The sequence below is a fragment of the Bos mutus genome, chromosome 6 (assembly GCF_027580195.1).
Source record: "Bos mutus isolate GX-2022 chromosome 6, NWIPB_WYAK_1.1, whole genome shotgun sequence".
Taxonomy (NCBI): domain Eukaryota; kingdom Metazoa; phylum Chordata; class Mammalia; order Artiodactyla; family Bovidae; genus Bos; species Bos mutus.
This window is the reverse complement of record NC_091622.1, coordinates 49,951,265-49,970,056: the sequence shown is the minus strand read 5'-3', so window position 1 is coordinate 49,970,056 and position 18,792 is coordinate 49,951,265. Positions and strand designations below refer to the sequence as shown.

The window sequence follows — 18,792 nt, the reverse complement described above, 5'->3', positions numbered from 1 at the left end:
AATAGAACCAGAAAATGTTTAGCATATCATTTTAGGTTTATTAAAACTCTTTCGCTCTCTTTCTCTCTCTCTCTCTCTCACACACACAGACATGCAAACAAACACACAATAATAATTACTTTATTACATTTCTGAAGAACACACAACAGGTGTACATAATGTTATACTCAGATGGTGTTAAGCAAGGAGATTTCTTTTTTCCTTTCTTCATAAAGCCAGACTATGTATTTTTAAAATCCCATGACCTCAGAATGTGCCTAAAAGAATGAAGCAAAGAAAATGATAGTCTACCCACCCTGTGATACATGTTTTTATTTTGATTTTTTTAATATAAATTTATTTATTTTAATTGCAGGCTAATTACTTTACAATATTGTATTGGTTTTGCCATACATTGACATGAATCTGCCACGGGTGTACATGTGTTCCCCATCCTGAACACCCCCCACCTCCCTCCCCTGTGATGCATGTTTTTAAAGTAATTCTCTAATTGGTTGTCTCAGAAGGAACATTGCTAGGAAGGAGTGCTTCTTCAGAGAGTGCACATGCATATTTTGAATAGATATACCTGATTTACTCCATTTGTTTTAAGCCAAAGAGTGAAAGGGAATCTTTGACAAAACTGTCATCTTTAAAACACAGTGATATTTCATTTTCCCCTTCTGCACTATTTAGATTGTCTGGAACTGAAATGCTTCCAGCGGCTCCTGTGTCCAATTTTTCAAAGCTGTCACTTTCTAGAAATCTGCTTAAGCAAAATACTTATGCTGTTAAAAAACAGAACAAACATACATTATAAAATACATTCTATTCTTCTTTGCAGGTCAAAGTCTTCTTCAAGAATGCAAACTTGGGAGAAAATGTGAAAAGAAATTCAAAGATGACTATGATAGATTAGTGAAAGTCAATGAATCTGGTGTACCTCTGATTAGTTTCTAGAGATACACCTGGACTTAGCTCAGTAGAGTTTTTCCACACAATAATCATATAATCAAAATGTTATTCTCAATGCATACATGAAAGGTCATTAAAGTGAAAAAGAACAAATACAGAGGAAAATGGGACATTGAAAGATGACCATGGTTACTCTTCCTCAGATCATGTCTATATCAAGCTATTATAATGTTCTTGTCAACCTTCCACGTCCCAGAAGTTAACAAAAAATTGTCAAGCATTATACTTGTTAGACCTCTGGCCTCTCTGAATTGTGCGCATCATAACTCACATCCTCTAGTACCTGACTATGTGACAGCACAGTGTAACAATATGCAAAATAATGATGATAAGAATGGTGTGAAAGGCAATCAAACTTTTGTTATCAGCACGGGACTTCCAAAATGTGAGATGAAACATATTTTGAAAAGGTTCAGTCATCCTCACTTGAATATTACTCAGTATTCTTAGCACAGAGTATACTTCCTTTATTCACACATATATACATACTTTAAATTGTCTATATATAGATATGCAGAGGATATGTTTATCACATGTGGACCTTTGTCTCCTGGATGCATGATCACACACTTCTGGCTTAATTCATCTTTCCAAGTTTATGCAGTAAAATTACATAAGACTTACAATTCTTTCCATTGCTTTAAAAAGCTAGTCCTCAGCAAAAGCCAGGACTGCTTATGGTGTACAATCTGAAACCCAATTCTCTCTCGGCACTTTAACACTAGATCTGTCACCCTTTAACACCACAAAATCAATACCCTGGAATGTCGTGGTTCTCTGACGGCCCACAAAGTCAAGGCGTGATCAATTTCAACTTCCTTACTAGACAGAAATAGACTTAGACAAATAAAAAAGATTTCATTCAAGTTAAATTCAATAAAACAAAGGAATAAAGGTAGAGAGAGTGCTGTTAGAATTCAGTCGAATAAATTTTCACTTAAATTTAGATCCATTTTAAATCCAACTAAATTGCATACTCAGCCAAAAGATATGTATCAGAAATTAAAAGAAGCTTAGAATTTACTGCATTCCCTAGATTAAGAAATGCTATCAATTAAATGTGTGTGTATATACATGTGTTTCTTTCACTGCATTAGTTAATAAACAGGAGGGAAAGGATGGGGTCTGAGTTTACCTAGAAAACAGGGTAATTTTTGGCTTCAGTGGCTCAGTAAGAATAAGAATCTTGTCTTTCTTGTTATAAACTGTATACCCCATATTGAGAACAGTCCAAGACACAGAGTAAACCCTTAGTAAATATTTGATTAGAATATGAAAATCTATGCATACATTAAATATAATCTGATACATAAACTTAACTGAGGGCAAAACCTCTTTCTTGTTCACTGCCATATCCCTGGCCTCCGTAGTGCTTAGGGTGTAACAGGCACTAAATAAAGATCTGCTGATTTGAAAGTCTAGAGAACACCTCCTGTTTTACTGGTCAATTTCTAGCACTTTAACTGAAATTTTAGAGTCGTCATTTCAGGATCATTTTCATTTTTCTGTAACAAACACTTTATATGTCAGCAGTTTTATTTTTCTCCTAAATTTGAACATATAAAACACAAAGATATTATTTAAAAATGCTTAGAAAAAGCCAGGCCTGAGAGTCAGGGACATGGAGTGCATTTTAGGTTCACTCACTTGCCAGGCAACTTTGCCTTCCCAGGCTTCTGTCTCATCTATAAAATGTAAAAGAGGGACAGAGGGAGAACAGGATGATTCTCAGGTGACCTCCTGGGAATATGTAGGAATGTAAACTCGTGGGTATTTGTAGAGCTATGGATTAAAAAAAAAAAAATCAATGAAAGGGGCTCTACAGGTCAGAGCAAAACAGGACAGTGATCCTATTAAGAAAGTTAAAAGAAACTGGAGTCATTCAGTTGTTCAAAGAAAATGCTGAAAATGCCCAAGTGAAGTAGACCAATACGAGAGGACTCACAGGCATGTGGCACCCAGAGCTGAGTTACTGCTTTCTGGTCCCTTAAAGCATAGGGTGTAGTTTGGCTCAATCTCTTGTCTTCCTGCATCATCAAAACTAGAAAGAAAAATATTCACTCCCATCTAGCTTTCTTCTAGGGGAAGCCATGTGACAAAATGTTGGCCAACAAAATACAGAACAGACAGCAAAAGAGACACTGATGTATAGATCAGTCTTACGGACTCTGTGGGAGAGGGGGAGGGTGGGAAGATTTGGGAGAATGGCATTGAAACACGTATAATATCATGTATGAAACGAGTCGCCAGTCCAGGTTCAATGCACGATACTGGATGCTTGGGGCTGGTGCACTGGGACGACCCAGAGGGATGGTATGGGGAGGAAGGAGGGAGGAGGGTTCAGGATGGGTAACACATGTATACCTGTGGTGGATTCATTTCAATATTTGGCAAAACTAATACAATATTGTAAAGTTTAAAAATAAAATAAAATTAAAACTGAGCTGAAACAAAAAAAAATAAAATACGGAACAAAGTCCTTGGGGAGGGACTCATTCTTAGGAGAGAAAGGAAATGGAATCAAGGGAAGTTGTTCCTTTTCCTTTTTGTCCCTCTTTCTTCTCCTAATCTGAAACAGGGACAGAGTGCCAGGAAAAGCAGCCATCAACTTGGGAATATGAAAAGGAAAATAAAAACTAAGAGATGATGGTGCAAGAGAATAGCCGTACCATGATTCCTCAGTAAAACTTGCTGACCCACAGCTTCCTGAAACTTATTATAGGGGAAAATAAGCCCTTCACTTAACCATGATTAATTTATTACTTGCAGCTAAATGCATTCTTAAGTGATGTATCTGCTAAGGGGAAAATCATAGAGAAGGATTATCCAAAAAAAAAAGAGGGGGATGGATAAGAAAAAAAAAGAAAAAGAAGCTATGACTATAAGGGCTCCCATGATTACACACCAAATACAGGTTATGAGTCTGCAACTCCATCTGATCAACTGCCATGTTTCACAAAATTTTATATCACTGATACCCTGTAAAAAGGAGGCAACTTTTATGTTTAAAAGGCTCTAGAGCAGGAATCAGAAGATGGGCTTGAACTCTGACTCTGTCACATAATAACTCAGTTTTAGCAAAAGTGTTTTAGAATAAAAATGGAAATCACAACATTTCATTGATGAAGTGATTGTTAGGATTAATATGATGCATGCAAAGACACTTTAAATGCACAGTGTTTTACTAGTAACTATTTTCATGGGATGATGCAAGTGAAACGCTTAGACACAGGTTCTGGCATAGACTAAGTGCTTATTTATTATGATCATTGTTATTATTTAATATAATCTACTCATATCTTCTCTAGAATATCTTGCTCATGACCTTGTTCCTGAGGCATGGCTGACTGAAAAAGTCAGATCTTAAGCGAGGCACAGCCAGAGTTTCTCTGGCAGGCATTTGAAATTGGTACCGAGAAAAGTTACTAGTCTTGCTGCAGGTGGGCATGTGGCAGGCAAATTAAAGAACTATGGAACTGTCAGCCATGGTTTATCATCTAGAGTAGAAAAAGATAAAAGGATCATCTCCAACATAAGAAGAAACATGTGGATGCACAGAAAACACAGATGGAGAAAGAGAGAAAAGGAGAGAGGGAAGAAAGAAAACAGGGAGGGAGGAAGAGAGGGGAAGCGAGGAAGAGGGTGAGAGAGAGCATGAGCACAGATGCTGGTGGTATTGAACTTAGAATACATTTATGAAGATTGAGATACACATACTTCTATTTTACATAATATATTTTAAGCTGGTTTCTCTTACTGACAATCAAAGAAAGTGAAAGTTCCAGTTGCTCAGTTCTGTTCAGGGACTGTAGCCCACCAGGCACTTCTGTCCATGGAATTCTCCAGGCAAGAATACTGGAGTGGGTAGTCATCTTTCTCCGGGGGATCGTCTAGACCCAGGGATTGAACCCAGGTCTCCTGCATTGCAGACAGACTCTTTACTATCTGAGCCACAAGGGAAGCCCCAGCAACCAAAGAATGCTAACTAAATAAATATATTTGTTTTAGTTTTAGCATTGAAACATATTATCAAGTTAGTTGTAGAAAATCTGAATCTATAAAAGCTGTATAAGAAAAGGTCACACATAATCCCCTTCTGTTTCTATGATTTGTTAGCTCTATGATTCTATGATAAAATTTCATGAAGAATTTTATAAAATGAAATTTTATACAATTCAAAACAGAAAATAGTTTCTATTTATTTATGATTCCTGATAGTTGCAATCATTAAAGAAAATAGGAAACTAGTTAAAGTCTTAAGGCTATATAATATTTTCTTGAAATTTTTAATCTGGTGTCTTCTTGCAAAATAATGTCAAATGAAAAATCACATTTATGTATACAAGAAGCTTTCCACTTCCCTCTCCTGTGAACAGCAAACAGCCAGAATAAGAAAATGCAGATTTTAGGTGCCAGGAAAACAGAACTGACAACTTCTAAACCCTCCCCGACAATTTAGAGAATGCTGGGATCCTCTGAGTATATCAGGGATCCAGACCCTAGAATGGGTTTTCTGAAGGTGTGTACAACCAAATTGCTAAATGCTTTTGGATGGAGTCCCAGAATGCAAGAGCTCATGTGTACAGTTTGTTTTGTTTTGTTGACAATAAAGAAAAACTCTTGGGTTTCACTATAATCCTGGTTTAACAACAGTCGTTTTTCAGATGTAGGGCTGTTCAAATATGGTCAGCTCCATGTAGTTAGGACAACATTTTGAATTTGTTCAAAGTAAGAAGAGATTAGGTATGAGAAATACAGCAAAATATTTCCATCTGGTAGTAATAAATAGATCAAATGTGTCCTGTTTAAGACATTCAGGTACCTGGTTTTGTCAGTGAAATCTTAGCCTTCAATGGAGAGAAGTTTAATGACATACCTTTCCAGAACAGAGAAGACCCATATTTAGAGTGCTGATACTTTAAATTGTCACAGCTCAGATCTAAGCCACCTGCTCACTAGTGGGATTCAGTGGCAAAAATAATAGTGATATAGAGTAAGCCTATATAAGCTTTTAGCATACATAGTTTCTTTAATAATAAACATTGAAGTGTATGCTGATTTTTTAAAGACACATTAAAGACAATTTATATTTCCCCCTTACAATGTTGTTCATTGTATAATTTCAACAATAAACAATGAGATTTTTTGATAATTATTAAATGAAGCTTTCATTCAGTTTTCCAGTTTTTCAGTGAGGAAGCTGCATTTCATTCCTACTTTTTTAAATAGGAATTTTGACAGGCTTCTAATTAATAATCATCTGGAGCACAGTTTATAACTTTAATTATAACTTCTACACTATAAGAGAAGTTAGCGTGACGTAGACACTCAATTAGTATTTACAGGGTGAATGAATCTATAAAAAAAGAAGAATATATGCTATAACTAAGCACTCTATTCCCACCTGAGTTTCATATTTCTCTTTCCATTTGCTTTACCTGAAACAGTTTCCATAACAAACGCATTGCGTAACAGGGCTAAGACACTCAACACTGTTTTTTTTTTTTTTTTTTGTTAAGAAGCAGGAAGTCATAAACCAATTTCAAACCACAGTCCCATAAGGAAGGAAATCTGCCAAAAGACATGAAAGCCATAATGATTTATTTCTTGAAAGGAAAGAAAACCTGATGGGCTATTTCAAGCAAGGGCAACTGGAACTTGGTGCATTAGCAGTTATCTGTGGGATCTACTTTTAGAACAGATATTCCTTGTTTGAAAACAGAGCATAAAATGATGTTAATCTGTACGTGGAGGAAGCTGTTCATGGCTCTTTAATCAGAGCATGGTGTACTCGAATTATCTGTCCTTCCATTTTCAACTCAGAATACCCACAAAGTCTGCACCAGCAGCTATTAGGAGTACTCCACTCTCAATAAATTCACTGGAGTTTTGCAAGTACAAAGCCTTCAGGAATGAACACTTCAGAGTAAATTTTAGCTGCATAATCAAGAATATGGCCGAAATTGCCAATCAATGGTGCAAAGCACAAATAATCAAACTTTAGATATAGAAAAGCCCTTTATGGACTAAATATATCCACTATGCAATCTATCCCTGACTTTGCAGGGAGGCTCACCTGAATACTAACAATCAAAGCTATCCAAATAAATTCCTGCTGAAAAGCGACCTCTCAGCTAAAGAGAATTATGTAAGATAAAAATGAAGAGGGAAAAAATGCCATTATATATTTAAATAATCTCATTTTGCTGTTATTTAAACTTGAAAGCAAATAAAACTCACACTATGGGAGATCTTCACATACTAAGACATTCAAAACGGGATGAGCAACATGTAAAAGGACCCTAATAAGCTTAACAGAGTGTACCTTAAAACAGAAACATCTCAAAGTTAAGAATTATGTAACAGTAAGAAGTGCAACTAAAGGGAAAACATAGCCAGGGAAAAACTTCATTTTGAGCCACGACCTGAGAAGGCAACTATTAAAGCCAAATTGAGGCTTATCAGACAAATATATGCATGCCAGGCAAGCAGTGAAAAAAACCCAGGAAAGAATATCAACACAGATGGGAACGAGATAGCTGACTTGCAGGAAACCATGCGGAGTGACAGCTCGGCAGTATCTCCACACCTGAGCTGGCAGCAGGGCCTGTGGGGGCTGTGCCTCAGCCAAGTCCGCGGGGGCCTTAGGCAGATGTGGCTTGGCACTGGGAGCAGTATGCACAAAGTCCTGACCCTACAAGCCTGCAACTCCGCGAATGGGGTCTCAAAAAATATGTAAAAATCAAAACTCACTAGGGGACTCATCAATACTTAACTAGATGCAAATTATACTTCTATTCAGGGGAAACATTAGAAGGGAAAAGTCTGCCAATAATTGCTATGAAAACATTTATCTGACCCTGATCCATGTTGCTCACCAGATTCAATTATTTTAAATAATGTATGAACGTGGAAACAAAATCATTGCTAATCAATATTAGATTGATTTTGTTGTAAAAAATTTACATTTTTGAAAGTTACCTGAAACTATCATTATCTCCTAAATCTGACTTAAGAATCTGATTTAAATAAACTTAAGAAATTTATTTTAAAATAATGTATTATTTCTATTTGTTTTTACAGCAAATATCATCACCTGTTTGCCTGTAGTTGTATTGCTAAACACAAGTCCTTCTAGGAGAGGTTTCTAGTTAATTTTAAAAACACAGGAGGAAAAAAAAAAAAACACAGGGGAAAGAGCAGAATAAGAGAAATTGGAAATCAAGTCAGAAGTAAGATGGAAAATGTATGATATACCCATCAGCATCTGGTTAAATAAATTTACTGACATCATAAACAGCAAAATTGTTTGCACAAAGAACTTTTCTCTTACGTGAAAACTTCCTACTCTAAAACTTTCACTCCATTATGATATTTATTGAGTGCAATTTCCTGCTTTAGGATGACTGAATTGCAGGGAGTTAATCTCGATTCAGGCTGAGGTCTTCCTGTTCACATCTTTGCAAGTGGAGCTTCCTGGGGAAGCTGAAAAGGAACCAAATGTTTCACAGCTGAAGCTCTTCACCTGACTTTCTCTTTATGACATAATTTATTTATTTTTTACAGTTCTGAGATTTCTGGTTTTAAGCTAATGAAAGATGAAGATGTAAACATACTACTTAGAATATCTTGTATCTAGTAAAAATATATTCAACTGTGGAATTAATAAATTCAGAGACTGAATAAGTTAAAATTGCTAGACCTTTAAAACTTCCATTAGAGTTATTGCAATGGCAGCCACATATTTATATCTACTAAGAATCTTTTATCCAAAATTAGCACAAAAACTATTTAAAAAAATTATTCTCAGTATCATATTGTTAAGGTACAATGATGATTAAAAGCTTGTTAAACAATCTTCTCCAATGAAGTGGATATCATTTTCAACTGATAAAATTATAGCAACATAGGATGGAAGGTAAGTTACCTAGATTATAATTTTGCCAGCTACTTTAATGGTTTTAGTGTACCAGGGCTTGAATTTTCCCTTCTGCTGTTATATATTTCAATGCAATAAGAAATAAGGATTAATGGGCAATACAAAGGTTTTTCTGAGAACTTTAATTCTCTCAAGGTTCCAGTTCAAAGTTGAAAGATAAATACCAAATTCTACCTTACCAGTAAGATTTGACATAAATTCTAAAACCGTTTTTTACTCAGTACCTCTTGGAGACTAAGGGTTTCCTGATTGTTAGCTGAGCTACTAATATTCATGTGTGTGTGTGTGTGTGTGCGTGTGTGTGTGTGTGTGCGTGTGTGTGTGTGTGTGTGTGCAGTTGTGTCCAACTCTTTGCAGCCCCATGGACTACATAGCCTGCCAGGCTCCCCTGTCCATGGAATTTTCCAGGCAAGAATACTGGAGTGGGTTCCCATTTCCTACTCCAGGGGATCTTCCTTACCCAGGGATCAAAACTGTGTCTCTTGTGCCTACTGCATTGGTGGGTTGATTCCTTACCATTAGCACCACCTGGGAAGTTCTGAAGATTCATAGCCCCAAAGAAAGGAAGATTTTCACGAGTCCAAGATTTTTTTACTAACAAACTTTAACAGTTCTTACTGTGATCTCTTTCTCTTTTAAAAATGTACCTTAGACTTCTGCTAGCAAAAGGTCTCCAAATGGCTGGAATATCCAACAGATACTACCCTGTTCTGTGAAGTTAACTGTTCAGTATTTTCTCGGAGGCAAGATTACCACTTGAAAAATCATCAGCAATCACTTCCTGTCTTTTTCCCTAGGGGTTCCTACTAACTAAAGGTTAATCATCCATGTTCTTATTTAGCTCTTGAGTTCCGATTAGATCATAGTTTATAAAGTGGATGACTGCAGACTGCTAATTCTTACCTGACAACACAGTGAACAAATACAACATATTCAGGAAATATGTCTTATTTTTCATTTTAACAAATCCATACCTGACTATTGCATCATTAAATGTAAAATCATGCTAAGTTTGGCTGCTCAGGAAAGAGATACTGATAAGATTTCAGTAGCCACATGTTATTCCCAATACTGTGGGGATTTGTACTGGCCAAGTTATTTACAACCAATTATGTTTTGGCTTCCTAGTAGCTCAGTTGGTAAAGAACCTGCCTGCAATGCAGAAGACCCCCGTTCAGTTCCTAGGTTGGGAAAATCTGCTGGAGAAGGGACAGGCTACTCTCTCCAGTATTCTTGGGCTTCTCTGGTGGCTCAGATGGTAAAGAATCCACCCGCAACTCAGGAGACCTGGGTTCGATCCCTGGGTTGGGAAGATCCCCTGGAGAAGGGAAAGGCTACCCACGCCAGTATTCTGGCCTAAAGAATTCCATGGACTGTACAGTCCATGGGGTCACAAACAGTCAGACCGGACTGAGTGACTTTCACTGTCACTAATATAAAACTTGATACGACATTATGAAAATGTATCAGATGCAGGCTAATGTCAATAACAATGTATTATAGGTCAAACTTACCCAACAAACACTGAAAAATAATTTAATGAAATATTTGAAATTATTAAATATTTTTATACATATTTCTTTTCCTTGGTGCACCTTCTCTTCTTAATATATATTTATGCATCTGTTTAAAACTGAAATAAAATAGGATTGAATAGTTTCAAACTACTGCAATTTAAAGAGAATGTAATGAAAATGGCAATAATATAATAAAAATGAATCAGATATAATATTCTAGAAAATCATTTTTTGGTAATTTTACCACAAATATTAATAAAATACAAAAGAGAGGTTTTTTTCCCTAAATGAGCCATTGTTTTACTATTTTATATATAATTGGTCCTCTGCATTTGAGATTTTATATAATAAATATTTCAACAAATAACATTATTATATAATATTTGTAAAAAACAGCCATGTCTCAGTTAAGTAAACTTAAAAACATGTATTTTCCCTTGATACAATGAAGCAGTTATTATAAAACTTATATTTCAAATCACGTAATGTTATCACTTAGCACATCACAGTCTTGTCAGGTCAAATCAGTTTGCAAGTGAAATATTACAAAAGAATAAAATAGCACCAAAATTTGAATTTTAGTTGCCCTTTTAAAAAGTGTATATAAAATTCTCTAATATTTCTGATTGTTGCAAAACTTACAATACACATAGCATTTAATAATTAAGGAGGGGCTTTTCAGATTCATTTCTTTTTTTTCCTGCATGTAAAGGAAAAGATCCCACTGGTATGGAGTCCCCTGTCACTCTTTTCTGTGACGTCTTTTCTAAGCCCACTAGTGTCTCTAAACAGGCGTCACTGGGTTCCCTTCCGGCCTCAAGGGAGTTTGGCTCCTCCCAGCTCCCTCCCAATTATAAATATGTAGGCTAGATAATTGACCCACCCTTTTGACTGCTGCATTGTCTAAATGGAGCTGACTGCCTCCTACTAAACCACTAACAACAGGTAGGAGAGGAAGTACTAATTAATCAGCTTGAATATCTGAAGTCATTATTGACTCAAATCCTTTGATACCTTCTTTAACTCTCCCAACTTTTAAACTCCCACCCTCTATGGTACCTGCACACCTCACATTCTGCTTAAACAGCAAAGCATTTAAAAAATAAATAGAATTTGCCAAATATATATATATATATATGTGCACATATGCACATATAAGTTCCTTTTTTTCGCATCCTAGTTTTACCGATCAGATCCTAAAATTTAAATACTTGTAAAGTCTAGAAAACACAATAGTGAAAATAAAGAAAACCTTATCCCCTTGGTCCACAGAGCATCTGTTCATGCCAATGTTTCCATCAGAAGTATAAGAGAAGCTCATGAAAGTGCACAATCAGAAAAAGCTGAACCTTAGACAAGAAATTCTAAAGTTACTTAAAGTTGCTGCTGCTGCTGCTAAGTCGCTTCAGTCGTGTCCGACTCTGTGCGACCCCATAGACGGCAGCCCACCAGGCTCCCCCAGCCTTGGGATTCTCCAGGCAGGAACATTGGAGTGGGTTGCCATTTCCTTCTCCAATGCATGAAAGTGAAAAGTGAAAGTGAAGTCACTCAGTCGTGTCTGACTCTTCGCGACCCCATGGACTGCAGCCCACCAGGCTCCTCTATAAATGGGATTTTCCAGGCAAGAGTACTGGAATGGGGTGCCATCGCCTTCTATGTTACCTAAAGTTTCCAAGTCCTAAAGATACATTCCAGAATGTAAAAACATAGAAAAAAATTAGTGTGTTAAAAATGATAAAGAAAAATCTCTGTGAGGATAATTTACAGCTTCTATTCCAGGCTACAAGGTTATGATCATTGGATATAAAGCCACCAGATACCATGGAAAAGAGGCCTTTCTTGCTCTTAAATTTAAGGTTGCAAAATGGGATTTGTATATCAAAGGAGGAGGGTTTTCAAGTTGGCTATCTAATATCATGGCTTTATCATTCCAGGTAGGTTTCAGGAACAATGTGCAGGAAACGAGACACCTGAATACATAATTGTCACTTAACTTTCCATCTTACTTAGACTCAGTTACCTGAATCCATTCTAAGTGTCTGCAGACCTACTCCCCTTTCCCTTAACTGGCCTCTTAGTTACAAAGAAATTCCCCAAGCAGATCATGTATGTAAGTATACAGATAAGAGACCAAACAGTTAATCAGGTCAATTGTGTGCATTTTAGTAGAATTAGGACTGCAATCTTCATCTCACAAAACAACAAAGATTTGGTGAAATTTAAGGCCAGTATTTTAACACATTTCATTGGCATACTTGATTTCTTTCAATGTCATATAAAAATTTTTAAAGTAATATTTACTTTGATGTCTTTAAAAAAATCTGCAGTTATAAATTGTTTGGGCATTGTTGCATAGATAAACATGTTCAGTTCAGTTCAGTTCAGTCGCTCAGTCATGTCTGACTCTTTGCGACCCCATGAATTATAGCACGCCAGGCCTCCCTGTCCATCACCAACTCCCGGAGTTCACTCAGACTCACGTTCATCAAGTCAGTGATGCCATCCAGCCATCTCATCCTCTGTCGTCCCCTTCTCCTCCTGCCCCCAATCCCTCCCAGCATCAGAGTCTTTTCCAATGAGTCAACTCTTCACATGAGGTGGCCAAAGTACTAGAATTTCAGCTTTAGCATCATTCCTTCCAAAGAACTCCCAGGGCTGATCTCCTTCAGAATGGACTGGTTGGATCTCCTTGCAGTCCAAGGGACTCTCAAGAGTCTTCTCCAACACCACAGTTCAAAAACATCAATTCTTCGGTGCTCAGCCTTCTTCACAGTCCAACTCTCACATCCATACATGACCACTGGAAAAACCACAGCCTTGACTAGACGGACCTTTGTTGGCAAAGTAATGTTTCTGCTTTTGAATGTGCTATCTAGGTCAGTCATAACTTTTCTTCCAAGGAGTAAGCGTCTTTTAATTTTAGGGTCAATTATAAACTATAAACACTTTATGATATGAAATTCTTGAGTCATTACTTAAAATTAGATACAAAGATGGTTTACTTATGTTCATGAAAATTAAATCTATATATAGTAATGTATCCATTAAATACACATTCAATCATTTGGGATGAAAAACTTCCAAAATGTGTTCCATAGTGACCTGAGTTCTTAAATAAAGGATACATGAAGACACTGAGATCATTATAAATACTAATCAGGCTGCCTAAGGAAGTGTCATCTGAAGTCAGTGAAGTATGTGTAACTTTATGAATCCAGAAAAAGATTTTCTCTTAGATACGTATGTTTCCCTCACATTTGAGAAATATTTCTTGATACCTCTGATATCAGAATAAATATGTAGTGTTAATAACTTTTCATTTAGATTCTATTCAGCTGTTTTAACTAAACTAGAAGTGGCAAATAAGCACATTGGTACAATCATGGATAAATGAGAAGCAGCAGGTTCTGAGTAGGGACTTAGAAGTGACTTATGTGAGGTTTCCCAAGTACATTTGGTAGCATCTTTTTTTAGTTACTTGGTGCTCTTTTTCACTGTTTCTAAGTTCCATTTTTATTCCAAATAGAAAAGGTTATTCAGAGAATTATGCTTAAAATGTGTAAATTTATCAAAATGCAAGTAAGTATTTATAGTAAAGCAAAAAAGAAACTTAGATACCAAATGACTAGGATGTGAGCAGCATAATCTTCCTTTTTTTCTTTCCAAGTGGCAGCTGAGGATATTGAGACCCTATTTCATCATTAATGAAAAGGGATTTGAGAAATAGTGGGATCAAAAACAAAACTGATCCTGAAATCCCAGGCTAACAGAGCACCCTGGGATTATATCTCCTACTTGTGACTAGACAGCTATACCCATGAGGTAACAGCTGTACTTGATGTAACACTGTGATTTACACACTTGGTAATGAATGTAGCCTCTACATCAAGAGAAGTTTCTAAGCTTCCATGTTTATCTTATACATGGGTAGATAATTTTACATAAACAAGACAGCCATTGATATTCAAATAATTTACACTGAATTGTCTACACAAGAGAGATGTCCATGGTGACCCATCTACACAAAACTTTTAACTCTAACTTTATATCAGGATGTTTCTAAAAAATCTTACTCATTGACATATTACTTTACACATAGGATCAGAAAAATAAAGATTTAAAAATTATATACCCATTTTAGGCCAAACATAACATATTTAACTTGCTATTTGCCATTCATCTATGCCCTTCTCATTCGAGTGAGTAATCAAGTTGAGAACATTATGACTGTGTGTAGATTCATTCTATTGATAGATAAAAACAAATCCAACAAGTTGATTCTGCTTACAAAGACCAAGATAAATAACATGTTTGTTTGATTTTATGCTTCATTCTACAAGTACCACTGGCTTTACATCTTTAAAACACTTGGTACATTAATGTGAAGATCTAATGCAATCTAGTCCAAGATAGTAACAATAGAAGACTAATGTTTTCCATTTAAAATAATATTTTCCTTGGTCTTTGAAAGTCCTTGAGGGGTAAACTATTTTAATTTAAGAGCTGCAATTGATCTTCAAATATTCAGCAATATTAAAAGCAAAGGGAGTCCTTTTTTCTTTAATCACTCAACTTAAAACTAAAATAAATGAAGATGTTCATAGCATGTGCTCAGGCTGCTAAGTCGCTTCAGTCATGTCCGACTCTGTGCAATCCCATAGACGGCAGCCCACCAGGCTCCGCCATCCCTGGGATTCTCCAGGCAAGAACACTGGAGTGGGTTGCCATTGCCTTCTCCAGTGCATGAAAGTGAAAAGTGAAAGTGAAGTCGCTCAGTCGTGCCCGACTCCTAGCAACCCCATGGACTGCAGCCTACCAGGCTCCTCTGTCCATGGGATTTTCCAGACAAGAGTACTGGAGTCGGGTGCCATTGCCTTCTCCAAGGAAGCAAGGGGAAAGAAGAGTAAATAACTTTTGACAAATAACCTTCTTTGAACAAATGATATGGTGAGAGTCTCGCCCTTGAAAAACTGTAGCTTTTATAGTTTTATTATACATTGGCTCACTTTATTTCTTTATTTGTTGTTCAGTCACTAAGTCATGTCCAACTCTTTGTGATCCCATGGACAGCAGCCAGGCTTTCCTGTCCTTCATTATCTGCTGGAGTTTATTCAAACTCACATCCATTGACTGGTGATGCTATCTAACCATTTGACCCTCTGTTGCTCCCTTATCCCCCTGCCCTCAATCTTTCCCAGCATCAGAGTTTTTTCAAATGAGTCAGCTCTTTGCATGAGGTGGCCAAAGTATTGAAGCTTCAGCTTCAGCATCAGCATTTCTTTGTTTATTCATTCATATTTAAGATAATTAATAGTCATAAGTAAATGGCATTTTTATGTTATTGTTTATAATGTTTCCTATTGCCTCAGAAGAAAAAACTAATCTTAAGAAAATATGAAAGTGAAATTGAAGTCGCTCAGTCGTGTCCGACTCTTTGCGACACTATGGATGGTAGCCTACCAGGCTTCTCCTTCCATGGGATTTCCAGGCAAGAGTACTGGAGTGGGTTGCCATTTCCTTCTCCAGGGAATCTTCCCGACCCAGGGATTGAACCCAGGTCTCCTACATTGCAGCAGACACTTTACCCTCTGAGTCACAAGGGAAGCATAAAATTGTTTTAAAAAAGTGACCCATAATATTTTGGCATTTTTATAATAAAGATTTTATGTCCAGTCCTCCCAAGCATCTCATGCCAAGGATGCTTATTCCAGTTCTGGAAGGTTAAATGGTATGAGGATTGATATATAAATATAATAAGTTACCTCTGCATTCTATTTTATGATATATTAATATGACACAATTCCTTAACATGTATAAGACTTTAAACTAGAAAAAAGGCCATGCCTCATTTAATTGTTTGAGAAATAAGCATGGTATTTTTCTTACCAAGTAGGTAAAATAGCATACCTGCTTCCTATTATTATTGCTTGGGTTTAATATGATGCATTTTAAGAACTTAGCTTGGTGTGAACCACATGATAAGCACACAATAAAGTATGTTTTTACTTAGCATCAAGAGCTTATATACCAATTTGAAAGCAATTCTCTAAAGCTGTGTTGTCCAATACGGTAGTCACTAGCTCCATATGGTTACCGGTACTTGCAGTGAGGTTAGTCCAAAATGAGTTGATGTGCTGTCATTGTAAAACACACACCACATTCTGCAGATAATTTTTATGAAAGGAATGGCAAATATCTCATTAATAATTATACATTGATTAAATCCCCGAGAGGAGGAAATGGCGACCCACTCCAGTATTCTTGCCTGGAATATCCCACGGGAAGAGGAGCCTAGCAGGCTGCAGTCCATGGAGTCGCAAAGAGTTGGACACAACTGAGCAACTGATGTGACTGAACACACATAGTGATTAAATATTGAATTAAAATGTTTTGGATATAGGCAGTTAAGTAAAATATATAATTAAAATTAATTGTATAGGATTCTTTTTTATTGTATTATTGTGCCTACTAGAAAATGTAAAATTACATGCATGGCTTCTATTGATATTTTATTAGATACTGTTGCTCTAGAGTATTTTACACAAGAATAACCCAGGGTGCTTTTTAAAAATGTAGATATCTTGCCCATGCCTGAGGTGAAGAGAAGCAGAACTGTACTTCCTAAAAGCTCCTCTGGTGAAACTTTTGTAGGCAAAAATTTTAAAACCATTTCCCTAGGTTACATACATTAGATGCTGCCAAGCATCCAGGCTCATCCTGTCCTATCTAAAAGTCCTGAAAGATTTGACTATTGCTACTTAGTGTCTGGTGAGAATATAGTTTGACATAAGTAAGAGATGCCAATTAAAAAGCCAGCGGTTACTTTAGGAGGGCTTCCCTGGTGGCTCAGATGCTAAAGAATCTGCCTGCAATGCAGGAGACGCGGGTTTGATCCCTGGATCAGGAAGATACTCTGGAGAAGGAATGGCTACCCACTCCAGTATCGTTGTCTGGACAATTCCAAGGACAGAGGAGCCTGGCGGGCTATAGTCCATGGGGCTGTAAAGAGACGGACATGACTAGCAACTAACAGTTTCCCTTAGGAAGGCTGACTCAACCAAATGGTCAACCTCAGGATTAAGGGGAATTCGCAGACACCTGATTTTAGAAGTAGAAGTGGAGTTGAAGCAAGTGGGTTTTTCTTAACATAGGGTGCAGACAGAACTATATAGATGATGAAGAGGAAGAGGAACTCTTCTGTGATTCATTTTTGGACACCTCTCCCTAAGACACACAGTTGAGGTGCTTCAGAAGGAGGGGGAAAGAGTCAAAAAGAAGGGATGCCTTACTGAGTTTCTCACTTGTACTTTAAGGAGGGCTCATCAGTGTCATTTGTACTTTGAGGAATATCATGGTAAAGTGAAGTATTTAATAAATTCAACAAATTTAGAATAAAGACAGTTTACATTGAGAAAAATTAATACATGAAATTTGTTTAATGTAAAATCATATAACAAGCATAACTGTACCCACACATTTTTTTCTGATAATGTTATACTAAAAGTTTTCCGGTTGTTTATTCAATTTGAACATTTTTATTCTGTCATGTGACAGAACTATCAAAGAAGTGATAACAGGCAGCAGAAGTAGAAGCAAAATGTAAACAAGAAAATCCAAGCAGGAAAAAATACATGATTATTTTTCCTGTAACTAAAAAAAATAATAATTCACTTTAGAAATAGAACATTTCAGTCTAATTTCCAAATAATATCACAGAACTATCAGCCATCAACAAGAAGAGACAATCATTGATCAGGAAAAGAAACCAGCAGATTCTCTGTGATATAGCTTAATGGTAGCCAACACTTCTCAGAGCCCTGGAAAGGCAGAGAAGAATTGGGACATGAAAATAAGAATTTGGGGAAAAAAAGCAAGTTCATAACTCCAAGGAGGCTGTGAGGATAAAGGAGGGAGGAGGAGAGCTGGCAGGAAGCCAACATTGAGGAGTGTCTGGAGCAATAGAAGACCCTCTTCTCCCATTTCTCTCTTCTTCCCTTTTAACATCTTCAGTAACAGGAAACAGATATCATGGCAGGAATTTTGGCAAGGGAATACCCACAAACATGCAGAAACACTGGGAATACTGTCTTTGAGAAAAAATAATGGAACTTGAAGCTTAACTCTCATACTTCTTCTGGAAACTTTAAAATCTGATTTTTCTTTTCAGTAATAAAAATTGTATGCATGTGTACATGAACACTCTATTTCCAATCTACAGAGGTAATGCCAATATTTTAAAGGAAGAGTCTGATGAAAAGATAGGCCTAAGTTTCATTACTGGGGATGAAGGTGGCTGAAGTGTAGAAATCAAATGAAAAGAAATAAAGACAGAAATATAACCCTAGCTTTTTGAGCCACATTTGTTTTTAACTAAAAAAATAA

The 18,792-nt window shown here is 36.5% G+C and overlaps 1 protein-coding gene across 6 annotated transcripts in view; it reads right to left on the bottom strand.

The window, feature by feature from the left end:
* PCDH7 (protocadherin 7) overlaps positions 1 to 18,792 on the bottom strand; it is a 472,964-nt gene that overhangs the window by 410,003 nt on the left and 44,169 nt on the right. The gene's annotated exons all lie outside the window — the stretch shown is intronic.